Below are 11,327 nucleotides of genomic sequence, written 5' to 3' on the forward strand. Positions count from 1 at the left end.
CTATAGTAGTATGTATCAAGAAGAAAGAGAAAAAAAAAACCACGGGTAGGTGGTATACAACTATGGATGGACCAGCGACTGCCGACACAGAGGTAGCTACAGCCGTGGACTACCGTACTGTGTCTGCTGCTAATATAGACTGGATGATAATGAGATGAAATTAATTTATATATATATATATATATAATATCACTAGTACTGCAGCCGGACAGGTATATATATTTATTATGTAATGACTGATGACGGACCTGCTGGACACTGTCAGCTCAGCAGCACCGCAGACTGCTACAGTAAGCTACTATAGTATTATGTATCAAGAAGAAAGAGAAAAAAAAAAACCACGGGTAGGTGGTATACAATTATGGATGGACCAGCGACTGCCGACACAGAGGTAGCTACAGCCGTGGACTACCATACTGTGTCTGCTGCTAATATAGACTGGATGATAATGAGATGAAATTAATATATATATATATATATATATATATATATAATATCACTAGTACTGCAGCCGGACAGGTATATATATTTATTATGTAATGACTGATGACGGACCTGCTGGACACTGTCAGCTCAGCAGCACCGCAGACTGCTACAGTAAGCTACTATAGTAGTATGTATCAAGAAGAAAGAAAAGAAAAAAAACACGGGTAGGTGGTATACATATACAATTATATATATATTATATACAATTATATATATATATATATATATATATATTAAACTGGTGGTGATTAATTAAACTGGTGGTCAGGTCACTGGTCATACTATCAGCAACTTGCAAGTAGTACTCCTAAGCAGACAATCACAATATATACTGGTGGTCAGTGTGGTCACAATGGCAGTGTGGCACTTTGGCAGCAGAGTGCTAGCAAAAGTGTGCACTGTACGTTAAAATATGTACTCCTGCTCTCAGACTCTAACTGCTCCCCACTGTCTCCCCCACAAGTCATATATACAGTCACACTATCACTTCAGCAAGTAGTAGTACTCCTCCTAATGCTCCCCAAAATTACTAAAGTAAATAATACTGTGTCTCTCTCTACTCTAGTAGTCTCACTCTCTATAAACGGAGAGGATGCCAGCCACGTCCTCTCCCTATCGATCTCAATGCACGTGTGAAAATGGCGGTGACGCGCGGCTCCTTATATAGAATCCGAGTCTCGCGATAGAATCCGAGCCTCGCGAGAATCCGACAGCGGGATGATGACGTTCGGGCGCGCTCGGGTTAACCGAGCAAGGCGGGAAGATCCGAGTCGCTCGGACCCGTATAAAAAAAACTGAAGTTCGGGCGGGTTCGGTTTCCGAGGAACCGAACCCGCTCATCTCTAGTGCGCTCCCAATGTGAATAGGCGGATGGATCACCTAGTCACGCTGGGAATACTCATGTGCGATGGAGCCGCACTAGATGAGTGCGGCTCCATCTCTAAGTCATTAGGCCCCACTTCATCATGGTAAATCCTGAGAAACATGGGTTACCGAGGTAGGGGCAGGGCTAAAATGATGGTAATACACGTCATTTTATCCCTAGACCCTCCATATGGACCCATGATTTTTATCATTTTCTCCTTATCCTGCCTTCTTCACTAGAGAGCGAGCGAGATGCTGGAGGGATCTTCACTCTTCCAGGTGTGTGGGGGTCTACCCAGAAAATCGTGAGTCTCATGCAACTTCTGGGACAGTAAGTATGACTTGTATGAAAATGGCCATGTGAAGGTGGTGGTTTTAATTTGGAAATGAGCTTAGAAGATCCTACACAATATTTGCATTTATTCCTAGAAAGCAGGCAGCCTGGAGGTTCCAAACGGTCGGCCATAAATCATAAGTATTAAATTGTATTTCTATTTTCCACACAAAATTATGCAATTTTTGTACTTTAACATATTTGGGGAAACATTTGGGCTGATAGTGTACAGAGTCTACATGTCTACATGGCACTGGCCACACCCACACAGCACTGGCCACACCCCATCTGCTTCTCATGATAGGCCTTTGCACATTTTCAGCCTCAGGCCCATGAGGCCTTTAATCCAGTCCTGTATGTTCCCATTTTCAGTTTTGCATGGTTCGTACTTGGGGCCGCCCAGCACAGGGAAGGCCACCCAGCATGCAAATATGCTGCAGCGATGTGATCATAATGTAATTGCAATCGCAATGCTGATTTGTGGAAGCCCCCCTGCCTCTGCTGCCATGAAGGCAGACGTAGGGCAGCCATCATTTGGGTTACATTGGCAGCGCGTTACATGACTCAGCTGCCCCAATCCCGCTTCCATTTCAGAAAACACTCCCACCCAATGCTGAGTTGATGCACCCACAATGCTGTGTCACCACCCCGTACCTTTCCGCATATGCCTCTGATTGTCAATCACGCAGAGGCGTTTGCATAGTTAGATGCAATCGCATCTCCCTGGTCCATGCACGTGCAATGCAGGTCCCGCGATTGCGCACTACTGTGGGACACGGGGATATCCGATCGCAGAGCAACAGCATCGTAAGCTGAATCGGGCCCTATGTACTTTTATTTCTCTATTTTATTTATTAACATGTATTTATATAATAATAATAATAATAATAATAATTTAATTTATATAGCGCTCTTTCTCCAATAGGAGTCATGGCGCATAACTGATATAATAAACATAATTAATTAAAAAAACAATGAGGTACAGAAAAGCTTTTTTATTAAATACAGAGAGCATGGAGACTAAAGGGACAATTAAGGAAATGCTTGGCTAAACAGGAAAGTCTTGAATCTGTTTTTGATGGATTCTAGAGTGGGGCCTCTCGAACTATACGGGAAAGCGAGTTCCATAGGGGATACGGTCATTAGGTTGACAACACTTAGGTTGACAGTCATTAGGTCGACCACTATTGTCTGACATGCATTAGGTCGACATGGTCACTGGGTCGACATGGTCACTAGGTCGACATAGAAAAAGGTCGGCATGCGTTTTTCACTTTTTTTTTCATTTTTTGAACTTTTTCATACTTTACGATCCATGTGGACTACGATTGGGAATAGTAACCTGTGCCGAGCGCAGCGGTAGCAGAGTGAGGTTCCTTGCCTGAAGCATGGTGAGTGAAGCGAGCCATGCTAGGGGACACGGTGCACTAATTGAGTTCCCTGTTATGAAGAAAGTGACACCCAAAAAAGTGAGAAAAACTCATGTCGACCTTTTCCCTTGTCGACCTTGTTCAAGTTGACCGAATGACCATGTCGATCTAGTGACCATGTCGACCTAATGCATGTTGACCAATAGTGGTCGACCTAATGACTATTGACCTAAGAGTGGTCGACCTAATGACCCATACATTTCCACAGAGCAGGAGATTCTAGGTAATGCTGAAAGTCCTTCATCTACAGATAGAAATCAAGCGGGACCATTTTCACTGTATGTGAATAAAAGATAGTATGTTGCGCTAATGTGTAAGCAGCTCAGTATGGATAATGGAGAATCAATTTGAAAACCTGAGCACTGGTATGTGTGTGCTGTAAGCGTGTGTGAGGGTGACAGTAAAAATAATAAAAACTACAAGAAAAACCTAATAATAATAATAATAATAATAATAATAATAATATTAAATTCAAATAAAATAAATGCAGCTTATAATGTTTTCAGCTCTTTTGGTGATAAATTAGGCAGTGGGAGACCTCATATCATGTCCGTGGGTTACCACTCTTAACTTTGTCCAGAGAACTCAATCCAGGCTGATAATTATGCTTTCCCTATCTTACCCTGAATACCTTTGGTAGTTAGTGTTGTACCGCTTGATGTGGTCCGAAGATGGAAGCAGCGGGGATGTTTCCGAGTCCCGGCCGCAGCTGGTGCAAGCCCATGGTTAGATAGGAGTGTACCTACCCTGGAACCAACCAATCTTTCCAACTACCGACCCATCTCTCTTCTCCCTTTTGCCTCCAAAATCTTTGAGCGTATTGTCTACAACCGCCTGTCTTTCTTTCTTTCCACTCACTGTTTGACCCTTTTCAGTCTGGTTTCCGTCCTCAGCACTCCAGCACTCCACTGAAACTGCCCTCATGAAAGTCTGCAATGACCTCCTACTGCTAAATCCAGGGGCCACTACTCTCTGCTTATTCTCCTTGACCTCTCTGCTGCTTTTGACACTGTAGACCACCTCTCCTCCTGCAAATCCTTTACTCACTTGGTTTGCGTGATACTGCTCTCTCCTGGCTGTCCTCCTATCTTTCTGACCATTCTTTCTCTGTCTCCTCTCATGACTCTACCTCCCCCCCACTTCCTCTACCAGTAGGTTCCCCCCAAGGTTTTGTTCTTGGGCCTCTCCTTTTCTCTTTCTACACATCCTCATTAGGTAAGCTCATTAGCTCGTTTGACTTAAAATATCATCTCTTAAAATGGTTCTCTCAATTTTAAGCACCAGATTCCTCAGTCAGTATAAAAAAAGTGGGAAGATTGCGCGCCATTGAAGGGGGTGGCTTCACTATGAGAGGATCCAGCAGCTCACCAGTGCCATTTTTCCTCTGCAGCGGACACAGACGCTGACAGGGCAGGAACGCGCAGTTACTTCAGTGTGACTCCAGATTCCTTCAGCGATACCAGGGGGTCATAGCAGGAGGGGAGCGACTATTAGTGTACTAAGTCCCCTATCAGGATACTAAGTCTGTGACCGGGCTAAGCTTGGCATTAGCGGTAAGGGAGAGGTGGGGGCTGGCTCCAAACAACTCTGTGTCTCCCTGAAGGACTCTTTGTGGGTTAATTGTGATTAACTTTTCCTGTGTGTGTGTGCTGTCACATTTACATTATGTCAGGCAAAGAGTGTGTTTCTTGTACCGCAGAGTGTTCCTCTTCACCAGGGTGCTCACTACAGGGTACTCAGAGTTCGCAGGCTAGCGGGGCTGAACCAGAATGGGTTAATTCTTTTAAGGGAATGATCTCAACTCTTTCTACAAAATTGTCCCGCAAAGAGAAAGAGACTCAATACTTAAAACAGACCGTGGATAAGTTTATGGACAGCATCTCAATCCCCTCCCATTTGTCTACAAAAGCGATCTCTGGCCCTTTTCCTGCAGTCTGACTCTGATGCTGACAGGTCAGACATGGAGGAGGGGCAGGTGGACTCAGAGGGGGGAGATGCTGCTCTGTCACAGGAAATAGAGGCTCTTATAGAGGCTATCAGAGATGTTCTGCATATTCATGATAAGGTGTCAGAGGACAGTGGCGGTTCTTGCCACGGGCAAGCAGTACTTTTGCCCGGGGCGCCGCCTTCCGGAGGGCGCCGCACCAGGGTAAGATCCGCCACTGTGCCCCCAGCAGTGCCCTGCTGTGCCCCCCCGCTTTGAAGGGAACTAGACGCGTAGCGTCTAGTTTCCCTTCATTGAGAGGACCTTAGTTGTGCGGTGCGCGATGACGTCATCGCGCACCGCACAGCAAAGGTCCTCTCCATGAAGGGAAAAAAGACGCTTCGGTCTAGTTTCCCTTCGTCTAGAGGACCTTTGCTGTGCGGTGCACGATGACATCATCGCGCACCGCACAGCATAGTGGCACAGACACTAGGGGTCAGAATTGACCTCTAGTGTCTATGCTGTTCTATGGGAGAGACGTAATAACGTCTCTCCCATAGATCGAAGAGAAGAGAGGAGAGGAGAAGAGCGGCGCCGCCGGCGGAGGGGGTCTGGATCAGGAACGGGGATGGTAAGTATACTTTTTATTTATTTTTATTTTTTCTTTCAGCGCGTTGACCACGCCCCCAATTGAAGCCACGCCCCCCATATTTTGCCCGGGGCGCCACAAATCTTAGAACCGGCCCTGTCAGAGGAGTGTGAGGAATCTTATTTTAATGTAAAAAAGAAGTCCTCAGTCACTTTTCCTGTGTCAAAGGAATTGAATACCATGTTTGAAGAACCATGGGTTAATCCTGATAAGAAGTTTCAGATCCCTAAAAGGTTGCTCTCATCTTTTCCTTTTCCTCTGGGGGATAGGAAAAAATGGGAAAATCCACCGATAGTGGACGCATCAGTATCTAGGCTGTCACGTAAAATTATATTGCCTTTTCCTGGTGTAGCCTCCCTGAAAGACACGGCTGATCGTAAAATTGAGACTACACTCAAATCATTGTACACAGCTGCTGGGGTGGCCCAATGACACACTATTGCATGTGCGTTGATCACTAAAGCCATTGCTAAATGGTCAGGTAACCTAATTGAGGGGTTAGATTCCTTATCTAGGGGGGATGTTGTCTTACTCCTGTTTCATATACAGAACCTTATGGTGGAAGCCATAAAGGAAATAGGCATGCTTAAAGCAAGCATAACCGCTATGGCAGTGTCGGCATGCAGGGGCTTGTGGCTACGCCAGTGGACTGCCAACGCGGATTCCAGGAAAGGCGTGGAAGGCCTACCATTCACAGGAGAGGCCTTGTTCGGAGGTGATGGCAGAGATAATGCTTTTACTCCACAAACAGGGAGTGAACATAATTCCGTACCTGGATGATCTCCTGATAAAAGCACCATCCAGGGAAAGGTTGCTGGACAGCATTGCTCTCTCAACCAAAATTCCTGAGAATAATACTGGATACAGAGTTATTCCTTCCATTGGAAAAGGCATTAGTAATGCAGTCAATGGTTCGGGCTGTCCTGAAGCAAACCCGGATATCGGTGCATCTATGCATTCACCTTCTGGGGAAAATGGTGGCCTCTTACAAGGCTCTTCAATATGGAAGGTTTCTTGCAAGACCCTTCCAGCTCGATCTGTTGGACAAATGGTCCCGATCGTATCTTCATATGAACCAGAGGATCCATCTGTCACCAAAAGCCAGGATCTCCCTTCTGTAGTGGCTACAGTCTTCTCTGTAGCTACAGTCTTCTCTCGTAGAGGTCAGAGGTTCAGAATTCAGAACTGGATTTTGCTAATCACAGACGCAAGCCTCAGAGGTTGGGGAGCAGTCACTCAGGGGGTGCAGTTTCAAGGAAGATGGTCCAGTCAGGAAGTCGTCCTTCCAATCAACATTCTGGAACTCAGGGCCATATACAATGCCCTTTTGCAGGCCTCAAATCGTCTTCAAGATCGGGCCATTCAGATCCAGTCGGACAATGTGACGGCAGTAACATACATAAACCGACAGGGCGGAATGAAAAGCAGAGCAGCAATGTCAGAGGTGTCAAGAATTCGCCTCTGGCATAAAAGCACGCAGTGGCATTGTCAGTGGATATTCATTCCAGGAGTAGACAACTTGGAAGCAGACTTCCTCAGCAGACATGACCTGCAGCCGGAGGAGTTGGGCCTGCTTGACACATCGATGGGGATATTCACAGATCGACATGATGGCCACTCGTCTCAACAAGAAGCTCAGGTGGTATTGTTCCAGGTTGAGAGACCCACAGGCGGTGGCGGTAGATGCCCTGATGACTCCATGGGTCTATCAGATGGTGTACGTGTTTACTCCACTTCCTCTGATCCCAAGAATTCTAAAGAGAATAAAAAGGGAAAAGGTTCAAGTAATTCTAATTGCTGTGGACTGGCCAAGAAGGGACTGGTACGCGGACATTCTGGAGATGCTCCTCGAGGATCCGAGGCCTCTACCTCTTCGCAAGGATCTTCTGCAACAGGGCTTGTTTGTCTATCAAGACTTGCCATGGCTACATTTGACAGCATGGAAGTTGAACGGCTGATTCTAGCCAGGAGAGGGATCCCTAACAAGGTTATCCTGACTATGATCCAAGCCAGGAAGGGGGTAACGTCTAAGCATTACCATCATATTTGGAAGAAATACGTCTCTTGGTGTGACAGCAGAACATTTTCTGTGGTGGAATTCCATCTAGGATAGTTCCTGCTTTTTCTACAAGCAGGAGTGGATGTGGGTCTACATCTGGGCTCCATAAAAGTCCAGATTTCGGCCTTGTCCATTTTCTTTCAGAAACAATTGGCTTCTCTCCCTGAGGTCCAGACGTTCTTGAAAGGTGTTCTGCACATCCAGCCTCCCTTTGTGCCTCCCACGGCACCTTGGGATCTCAATGTGGTGCTGCATTTCCTCCAATCGGACTGGTTTGAGCCATTACAGAAGGTTGCGTAAAATATCTTACATGGAAGACTGTCACACTGTTGGCCTTGGCTTCAGCAAGATGTGTGTCGGATCTGTGGGCTTTATCTCACAAAAGTCCCTATTTAATTTTCCATGAGGACAGAGCTGAACTCAGAACTCATCAGCAATTTCTTCCTAAGGTGGTGTCTGCGTTTCACATCAACCAACCTATTGTGGTCCCGGTTGTCACCAACACCTCTGCTACTTTAAAGTCTTTGGATGTTGTGAGGGCTTTCAAGGTGTATGTGAAAAGAACACCTTGTCACAGAAAGACGGATTCGCTGTTTGTTCTTTATGATCCCAATAAGATTGGGTGTCTTGCTTCAAGGCAGACTATTGCACGCTGGATCAGACTTACTATCCAGCATGCTTATTCCATAGCAAGTTTGCCATGTCCAAAATCTGTACAGGCCCACTCTGCTAGGTCGGTGGGTTCTTCCTGGGTGGCTGCCCGGGGTGTCTCAACTTTACAGCTCTGCCGAGCAGCTACTTGGTCAGGTTTGAACATGTTTGCTAAGTTCTACAAGTTTGATACTTTGGCCTCTGAGGACCTTCAGTTTGGTAGATCAGTAATGTTGGTTCAGCCGTTGCTGTTCCTATTTCAAGTTTGGTTAGCTTGGCTTTCCTCTTGTTGTGTGTGCTGGTTCGGAATCTCACCACTATCCTTATCTATCCTTCTCTTGAAGTATGTCCGTCTCCTCAGGCACAGTTTCCTAGACTGAGTCTGCTAGGAGGGGCATAGAGGGAGAACCCAGCCCACACTATCAAATTCTTAAAGTGCCCATTGTTCCTAGTGGACCCATCTATACCCCATGGTACTAAATGGACCCTAGTATCCTCTACAAACTACGAGAAAAGGATTTACCGGTAGTTAATTAAAATCCTATTTTTTACCCCCCACTCAGCGAGTCTTCTCACTTCCTCTCTATAACTACTCTCATCTCCTCTAGTTATCAAACCCACTAAATTGGTATCATCCACAAACTTTATCACAGAGATCATTTCCGAATTAGACTCACAGTCGGAGGTATACAAGGAGTATAAAAAAGGGCTTAAAACACAATCCTGCGGAACTCCTACATTTAATACCAATTCCGAAGACAAGTCAGAGCCTATTCTGTCTGCGGACAATCCGTCAGGAAATACAACAGCCAATTGCATATGGGCAATGTCATATCCGATCTCTGAAAGCTTGTTTATTAACACTGCTGGTACTACCACGTTAAAGGTGGAACTGTAGTCCACGAATAACAGTCTAACATAGGAGTCTCTATTTTAAAGGTGACTAAGTGTTCGGCCAATAGGCAAACTGATTGGGGTCAAATCCCAATGGTATAACACTTTTTTAGATTGATCAGAACAATTCTCTCAAAACATTTCATAATCAATGAAGAGAGAGCAATCGGCCTATAGTCGTTCAGACCAATGACCAACACAGTCTTGGGAATTGGAACAATTATTGATATTTTAAAACACTATTGGACAGTACATTGACTCAATGAAAAGTTAAAAATCTTTTCTACAAATACCTGCCAGCTGCCCAGCACACGCCCGTAAGACTCTGCCCGGAATACAATCCGGGCCAGTAGCCTTCCTGGCGTTCGTTCTGCTGAAACAATTCCTAACCTTGGCTTCTGTCAAAGTAAAAGAACTTTCTGAATGGAAGCCAGAGGGATTACCAATAGAAGGCTCAACCTCTGCAAAGCATGCATAAAAATTGTTTAGCTCATCAGCCGAAGGACCACCTGACCTAGCAGAAGTTGAACTTTTATAATCAGAGATGCATTTAATTCCTCTCCACATCGTCCTTACATCATCTGATTCCTTAAAATAGTTTTTGATCCTGTGCGAATAAGCTTCCTTAGCAAGACGAATACCTTTTTTAAGTTGGAACGGCAATCGTATAGGCTAGGTTATCTTTTCCTCTAAACGCCCTATCCCTAGCTCTCAATAGGGAGTGAACCTCGTTATTTATCCAAGGTTTATCATTTGAGAAAATATGAACTACCTTCCTCTTAGTAACACTTTCTATGCAACAATTAATATACAGTGACATAATTGAGACCAGTAAATCGTTATCAACACCTAAATCCCTGTAGCCTCCTCAATGAACTGATCCCAATCAGTGCATTTAAAACAACCCTGCAGACTTAATAAGGCTCCCTCTGGCCAAATCTTAACTTTCCTAGTGGTTGGTCGAGCCCTCCCTAATACCGACAAATATTTGGGAATTAACCAGAGCGATGAGTGATCGGACTGCCCAACATGAGGACATGAGGACACAAAAGACATTTGTATGCATGTTTAACATTAGTATAAACATGGTCGAGAATAAATATATATATATATATATATATATATATATATCTATCCATAGAAATGTCCGCACTCACGTCCAAAAAATCATCACTATGGGGTGCTGCTCATGATAACCCCGAAAGGGTTTCACATATACCAGGTGTGTTGGAAAATTCAACAGAGGGCACTCACCAGTCCATAAGAATATAAAGGTTTATTGATACATTATAATCACCAATAGTGTGTCAAACATGGTCGAGAATAAATATATATATATATATATATATATGTGTGTATGTATTAGAGATGAGCGCCGGAAATTTTTCGGGTTTTGTGTTTTGGTTTTGGGTTCGGTTCCGCGGCCGTGTTTTGGGTTCGACCGCGTTTTGGCAAAACCTCACCGAATTTTTTTTGTCGGATTCGGGTGTGTTTTGGATTCGGGTGTTTTTTTAAAAAAACCCTAAAAAACAGCTTAAATCATAGAATTTGGGGGTAATTTTGATCCCAAAGTATTATTAACCTCAAAAAACATAATTTACACTCATTTTCAGCCTATTCTGAACACATCACACCTCACAATATTATTTTTAGTCCTAAAATTTGCACCGAGGTCGCTGTGTGAGTAAGATAAGCGACCCTAGTGGCCGACACAAACACCGGGCCCATCTAGGAGTGGCACTGCAGTGTCACGCAGGATGGCCCTTCCAAAAAACCCTCCCCAAACAGCACATGACGCAAAGAAAAAAAGAGGCGCAATGAGGTAGCTGACTGTGTGAGTAAGATTAGCGACCCTAGTGGCCGACACAAACACCGGGCACATCTAGGAGTGGCACTGCAGTGTCACGCAGGATGTCCCTTCCAAAAAACCCTCCCCAAACAGCACATGACGCAAAGAAAAAAAGAGGCGCAATGAGGTAGCTGTGTGAGTAAGATTAGCGACCCTAGTGGCCGACACAAACACCGGGCCCATCTAG

The sequence above is a fragment of the Pseudophryne corroboree genome, chromosome 5 (genome assembly GCF_028390025.1).
Source record: "Pseudophryne corroboree isolate aPseCor3 chromosome 5, aPseCor3.hap2, whole genome shotgun sequence".
Lineage (NCBI taxonomy): Eukaryota > Metazoa > Chordata > Amphibia > Anura > Myobatrachidae > Pseudophryne > Pseudophryne corroboree.